Source organism: Ictidomys tridecemlineatus, chromosome 1 (assembly GCF_052094955.1).
Source record: "Ictidomys tridecemlineatus isolate mIctTri1 chromosome 1, mIctTri1.hap1, whole genome shotgun sequence".
NCBI lineage: Eukaryota > Metazoa > Chordata > Mammalia > Rodentia > Sciuridae > Ictidomys > Ictidomys tridecemlineatus.
In genome coordinates, this window is record NC_135477.1 from 34,087,412 (window position 1) to 34,095,585 (window position 8,174).

Below are 8,174 nucleotides of genomic sequence, written 5' to 3' on the forward strand. Positions count from 1 at the left end.
AACATACGTGGGTTCGAATCTTGGTGTTACCATGAACAGTTGTGTAACCTTGGACAATTTTTTTTTCATCTCTCAGTGTTGGTTTTCCCATTTGTAAAATAAGAAGGATAGTAATAGCACTTCCCTGTAGGGTGGTGGAGAGCATTAAATTAAATGGTCATGTATAGTACAGTGCTTGACACATTGCAAAAATTTAATAATATATTGTTTGGGATTCTATTTCTTTATGTATTCCAGTGCAAGCATCCAGAGGGAACTTTCAGTTGAAGGGCACTTACACAAAATTGTGATCAGCCACTCTTCATCTCAGCTTGGAACAGCATAAAAAGAAATAGGGATGGGAAGGGATGAGGGTGTAGCTCAATGGTAGAACTTGTGCTTAGCATGTGCAAGGCTCTGGGTTCAATCCTCAGTGTGCAAACATACACCAAAAAAAAAAAAAAAGAAAGAAAGAAAGAAAGAAAGAAAGAAAGAAGTGAGCAAGAATCTTGTAGGTGTAGCAGAGAGAATTATGTGATGATAAGAGCAATATGTAGTACTCATATCCTTAATGTGGAGGCATAAGAGGTTGGAAGATCTCCTTCAATATGGAGGACTTGAAAAGAAATGAAAATGTTTCTATCCAGGAGTTCATATGTGGTCTTGGAGTCTGGGATACCACAGCTGACCTCCCAGCTTCACAGCTTTCTTATAACTTCAAAGAAAGATTTTCTTTAGTTCCTGACCACAGCTTACAGCTGCAGGGCTTTGATGAACTTACTCAAGTTTTGTCCCTCCCATGACCTTTGGCTCATCACATTCAAACTTGTCCCCATTTCAAATTGTAAAAGCAGCCATAAAAGCAGACCAAGATCCTCCTCTCCTGTTTAAAGAAAGAAGCCTACTTTATCCATATTAAAATTATTGGGAACTGAGCTCAGTAGTAGCATGGGTGGTGCCCTGAGTTTGATCCCCAGCACAGAAAAAAAAAAAAAAAAAGTATTGGAGGTCATCTAACATAGACAATCACAGTGGAAGATACCATTAATAACAGCAACCCATGGTAAAATACCTAAGAGTGAACTCAATGAGAAATACGGGAAAACTGTATGAAGAATATAGAAATACTTCTGAGGGCAGAAAAGAAAGGCTGAAATAAGTGAAAACACGTAGATTCATTATTATTATTAATTAAAAAGTTTTGACATTTAAAAAAAATGTCAATTCTTTCTAGATTTATTTATATATGTATAAATAAATATATAAATGTATATGCATATACACGTATATATATACATATATAAATTATATATTAAAATTGTATATATTACAATCAAAGTATCAATAGGATTTTGGAAAATCCTAGGCAAACTGATTCTAAAGTTCCCTTGGAAAACCAAAAGTGAATTTGGGAGGTACAAGGAGGCAAGATTGCATGTTTGAGAGAGAGAGAGAGAGAGAGAGAGAGAGAGAGAGAGAGAGAGAGAGAGAGAAACAAAAGAAAGACACTTTCATTAAGGAGTACAACTTGAAATGGCTTAATACAGAGTCTCCCAAAAGAATGTTGGCAGCACAGTGCAAAACAATGTAAGCGATGTGTGTATGTTCAGGGGGGTGGGCGTTTCTAGGTAACCACAGGGACTTGCCTTGAAAAGCCTGAAGCTTCCAACCAGCACTTCACTTGACAGTTGCTGCCTTTGAGCTGGGTAGTCATGTGATGGTGGTGGGGGGCTGAAGATCCTAAACCTTTGATCCATATGTTCTTTTGTTCCTGGGCACAATGATTTCAATGAGAACAATTTTCCAAATGGAGATAGAGATAGGATCCTTCTGCATTGATTTTTAAAGATGTTGGGAGGGAATTAAATGGAAGAGAGTTAGTATGGAATGCCAGAAGGGTGAAATGTCAAAGTTTATGCTTAACCAAATACTGTATGAATATTCCTTGGTAGTGCCATGGGATGAAATACAAGCATTTAGAGGCAGCTATTTAATCTCCTGTCTTCTTATCCCTTTCTATTATTGCCCAAAGCTCAGGAATGTACTCAATTAAACATCAACAACAAAAGCAAAGAAAACACCCTTCCCCCCTCAAAGACACACACACAGCACAGAGGCTTGGAGCATTTTGAAAACGTGTCAGCAGCAGATGTTCCTAGAGGAAAGATGATGTTTAATACAGTTCAGTCTTTAATTTCTTACCTCACATCACAGTCTCAACCACATGGGAATGCTAGTATCCAACCAATTTTTTTTTTTTTTTTTTGAAACAAGGTCTCCTAAGCTGCTGAAGAACTTGCAATCCTCCTGCCTCAGCCTCCTGAGTTGGTGGAATTCCTTAGATGGGTTTGGATGTTCTTGCAAAGCCCTGTTAAGATCGTAACACAAACCCTCAGGAAAATTGGAGGATAAAACCACTTTGTGGAACTGTGGCTGGCTGTCTGGCACCTACACAGATACAATTTTTTAGTGAAGCACCCCGAATGAATGATCTCTGTGTATGATTAGGGCATAAGGCAGGGTACATATCAAAAGCTGGAGAGCTAAAGTTATTTGCTAACAGGACAATTAGCCTCATGGGACCCTCTGGTAGGATATAAGAGGAGAGGGAGCTAGCAGGAGCATTTAGGCTGCAGCCTCAAACTTTGGCTGCTAGTCAATGGTAAATTTATTTAAAAGAGCAGAGGGGAGCCAGAAAGGTGGTACAGGCCTGTAATCCCAGTGGTTTCGAGGTTAAGGCAGGAGGATAGGGAGTTCAAAGCCAGCCTCAGCAAAAGTTGAGGCATTAATCAACTCGGTGAAACTCTGTCTCTTAATAAAAAAAACCAACCAACCAAACAAACAAAAAAACCCAATAAACAAAAAAGGGCCGGGAATATGGCTTAGTGGTCGAGTGCCCCTGAGTTTAATCCCTGGTACAAAAAACAGAGAGAGAGAGAGCAGAGGAATCCTCCTCTTTTATTGCTGGGCGGGGGTGGGGGGTGGGGGGGTGTTGAACTCAGGGGCACTCGACCACCGAGTCACATCTCCAGCCCTATTTGTATTTTATTAAGAGACGGGGTCTCACTGAGTTTGTTTAGTGCCTTGTTTTTGCTGAGGCTGGCTTTGAACTTTCAATCCTTCTGTCTCAGCCTCCAGAGTTGCTGGGATTACAGGCCTGTGCCACCATGGCCAGTAGGAGGTTTCCTCTTTTAATGGCTGTGTAGTTGCCTTTGCCATAATAATAATAATAATAATAATAATAATAATAATAATAATAATAACATTACTATTGTTTAATGCTTAACTGATCCTGAATTTTGATCTTGCTTAGAAAATAATTTAGCCAGTAACTATTGTATTATTTTGTTACTGTAGTCTTATAAAGTTCAATACAGCATAAAAATGCCTTGATTAATTACTATATTGTTTATCTGGAAGTTTGCTGTTATATCCTAATTGAAATTCATAGACTTCTTGGCTAAATATTGTTAAATATTGAAAATGAGGGAAGTTTCCAAGTATCTGAATATGTAGAGGTTCCTGAAGAGGGTTGTACCTGGAAAGGGCATAGAAGCTCTGTGCCTCTTCCCTAATACCTCACCCTGTGCACTTTCTCACCTGCATCCTTTATAATACACCCGTAAATGCTAGTTACACATAGTATTGTACTCTTTTGCAATGCTGGTGAGCAGAAGCTGTAATTTCCAGTCAATCATGTGATCACAAGGAGAAACAATGAATTCTCTACATGTATTTTATTTCCAGTATTTTTTTTTTTTTTTTGGATACAGGAATATCTGTCCCATGAACCTTGCAATGAATGAGGAAAGAAATCTTTTCTCCTCTCTACCGCTTTTTTTTTTTTCCTTAGCCAGAAATGTTCCTAATTTTGCAAAGGGAAAAGGAAACAGATGTGGAATTTCTTCTAAAATCATCGGCTTCAGGAGGCTAGAAAAAAAGTGGGGGCTACTCCCTTCACAGCAGGGTTATGCTCTAAAAAGGTGATTCAGTGAGAAGATTCATATAAAGAAAACGTTTATAATGATAAATACAGCCTACCACTGTTCACCATCTACTGATATTAGTTTGAAAATGCATGAGCCTTGAGAAAGTACACGTACATACACAAAGAGAAAAAATTATCACTTATTACCTCCTTTAATCATTTGATTACAAAAGAAGATGATTTTGTTTTAGATGTAATCAAGCCTCATAAGACCTATTTTGTATATCTTGTGGACCTTCAAAAGAAATTGTTCTAGTGCTGGGGATGTAGCTCAGTGGTAGAGCGCTTGCTCAGCATGAATGAGGCCCTTGGTTCAATCCCCAACACTTAAAAAAAAATTATAAAAGAAATTGTTCTTGGGGCTGGGGTCTTGGCTCAGTGGTAGAGTGCTCATCTAGCATGCATGAGGCACTGGGTTCAATCCTCAGCATCACATAAAAATAAGATAAAGATATTGTGCCCACCTAAAACTAAAAAATAAATATTAAAAAAAAAGAAAAAGAAATTGTTCTTTGAGAAATAAAAAATTTTCTGATCTAATTGTTCCCTTGTCTACTCTACCTGGTTCAAAATACCATGAGAAAAAAAAATTATGTTGCTATTATAAAACAGCGTATACACAAATTTATCCAGAGTTATAGACTAATAAGTCTAGAATTAACCATGCAGTCAGAAAATAGGTAGACATACACAGAGACTAACAAATAAATGACAGTCTTAAATAAATAAAAAATAAATAAATATTGAAGATGAGAGCTTAAGTCTAAGGGTGAGAGGGTCCTTACTGAGCTCTATGACCTTAATGTTGGTACCAGCTCAGTTTTTCTTTTTCCAAGTAAATTAATAATTTCATTTCCAATTCTTCATTCCACATAGTGATCCTTTATTTGATTATTTCTTAACTGTCTTACATATTTGGCTGTTTTAGTTTTAACTTTTGAAGTCATGTTTACTAAATCTAGAAATTTCTCATTATTTCTGTAAATAATATGCTATCAGTGCCATGAAAAATGTCACAATGTACGACTAAGTATGGAACATCTATTGTTAATTTAGGACTGCTACCTTAATGTTTTATATTAGCCTTTAGTTGTCATTGTGAATCTATCAATTGCTGCTTATTCAGCCTTTTTTTAAGTTCCAATAATTGCATCTACTATTTTTGTTTTTGCTTTTGAATGAGCAAGTGACAGTCATATACTTGTATCAGTGAACTTAAATGTTTCTTCACTGGCTAAAGGTAATCAGGAATTTGGTTGTGAGATGTTAAAGTAGCTACAGGGTATTTTATCTTTGTGGCTTAACATATCAAAGCCAATTTCTAGTTTCTCATTTGAAGGAATTTGATATAAAGTAAAATATTACAACTTATGCCAGGTTCATTCAAAGGAAAATTGGATAATCATTCTTTTGAGTCAAATTGTGTTTTGCTAGAAACTCTCTCCTGCTGCCAAAAGGATGGAATAGCCATTTTCTAGGATGCTTATCTAAAAACTTCAGTAAAGTTCTGAAGTTCTCTTCTTCCTATTCAGTTTGTCAATTTCATGGATATAATTTTTTCCACTTCCTAATAGACAGTTCAGAGTAGCATTTGAACTTTCTGAGTTGTGGTTTAATAGGGATAATTCTTTCTTATCCTCATTGATTTGTGTTATCACTATATCTCCATTTTAGAATGAGAAGGTGCAGCCAGTGCATACCTGTAATCTCAGCTACTTGGAAGACTGAGGAAAGAGGATTCCAAGTTTGAGGCCACCATGGGCAAATTGGTGAGACCTTGTCTTAAAATAAAATAAAATAACTGGGGATTGAACTCTGGCCTTCGTATACTGAGCTATACTGCAAATAAATAAATAAATAAAAATAAATAAATAATAACAATAATAATAATAATTTGGAGGTGCAAAACATTTCATTCACTTGTTCAAACTGAAGATTTGATAAGAATAAATTTTTAATCCAAATTTAATTAAGCAACTAAATCATCGGTGGTAAAAAAAAAATTTCAAATTTCCTGTTTGTACATTTTAAGATAATCATAACTGGGTGTTTTGTTTGGGTTTGCTTTGGTTTTGGTACTAGGGATTGAACCCAGGAGTGCTTAAGCACTGAGTTACATCCCTAACCTTTTAATTTTTTTTCAATTAATTAATTAAATTTCCTTTTTATTTTTTATTTTGAGACAGGGTCTAAGTTGCTTACGGACTTTGATAAGTTGCTGAAGCTGGCTTTAAACTTGTGATCCTTCTGGCTCAGCCTCCTTAGTGACTAGGATTATAGGCATACACCAACCAAGATAATCATAGCTTATGGTTTGGAGTTTTAAAAAATTTAAATAAGTCACTTTAATAACTTATTTTTCCTTTTTTCCTTTCAGCTTTTTTTCAGTTCCGAGTTTCATTTTGATACTTTCCATTACAGTCTTTTTAAAAAAAAAATTTTTTTTATATAGTTGTAGATGGACAGCATGCCTTTACTTTATTTATTTGGTACTAAGGATCCAACCAGTGCTTCACATATGCTAAGCAAGTGCTCTACCACTGAGCTACACCCCAGCCCCTCTATTACAGTCTTAACTAGTATTCATTCTCTCAGTGAATTACAGGGTAAAAAATAAAATGTGGGACTGGACATGTAGGTCAGTGGTAGAGTGCTTATCTACCATAATTGAGGCCTTAGGTTTGGTTTTTAGCAATTAAAAAAAAATTAAAAATAAAATGTAATAACATCTGATAGGTACAAAAATTGATGATCTTTATTAAAAATATGTGAAATTTTAGTAATGAGAAAATCCAGTCATTTAAATTATTTCATAAATGTTGTTTTCTCCTAAAATATTAAAATTATCTACTTACTAAACTCAAAGAAAGGCTGCGGGTGTATCTCACTGGTAGAGTACTTGTGAGAGGCCCTGGGTTTAGTAGCCAGCACTGTAAAAACAAAACAAAAAGTCTTTTAAATCAAAAGGAAAATATAAAACAAAAAATTTCAAAACTTTAAATCAAAATTATGTAAATAAAGCTAAAAACTTATTTTTTGAAATTTTATTAAACATAAAATTATTATCAATGCTTTCATTCAATGTCTATTTCTATTTGCTGATGGAAAACACTTCTTTAGTGTTTCATGTACATAATGTTTAGACCCATAAATTTAAGAGTTATATAAATTGTTTACTAATCAAAAAAAATTAGGTGGCACTTACATTATGAACACTGTTTTTTTTTAGTTGTCAATGAACTTTCTTTTATTTATTTATATGTGATGCTGAGAATCAAACCCAGTGCCTCACACATGCAAGGCAAGTGCTCTACCACTGAGCCATGACCCCAGCCCCTAAACACTGTTCTTATTCATGAATACTTTTGTACACATAAATTGGAACATAAAAGAGAAGAAGAAAATTGTCGTGTAGTGCTACTGGAAAATAAATAATAATAAAAAGTCACAGTGCAAGAATCTACTGCATTTCTGCTGAGAGGAAGCATTGACATGTTAATTCATCTTTTCTCACGGGGTTTCTTTGACAAACTCTTCCTCATACTCTGAGGAGAATCAATCTCCAAGATCAGGAGCATTCATGGTTACCTTGTGTTTTGAGGACACAGGCCAAGAAATATGGAGAAGCATTTCCCTGAGGTCTAAACAGTACTGTCACAAAAGTGGATATGTAAGGCTATAGGCCCAGCTGTGCTAGAACCAAGCCCTCTCAAGTGACAGAGTTACCCTTATGCTCTTTTTTTTTTTCATCTTTAAATAATTAATTATTTCTCAGAGTTCTGGAAGATGAAAGGTCTAATATTAAGGTGATAGCAGATTCAGTATCTGATAAAGGCACTAATTCTGTCTTCACTTGACAGAAGGGGAAAGGCAACTCTCTTCAACCTCTTTCCTTTTCACATTTTTTTTGTGTGTGTGCAATACAGTTGTACATAATGATGGGATCTGTTCTTACATATTCATACATACACAGAATATAACAATATATTTTGGCCAATATCCCTCCCCAGCATTTTCCCCTCCCTTTCCTCTACTGATCACCTTTTGAGTTCCATGAGATCCCCATTCCTTACCTTTATTTTCCTTTTATCTCTCTAGCTTGTACATATGAGAGAAAATATAGGATCTTTGACCTTCTGAGTTTGACTGATTTTGCTTAACATAATGTTCTCATGTTCCACCCATTTTTCTGGAAACGACATAATGT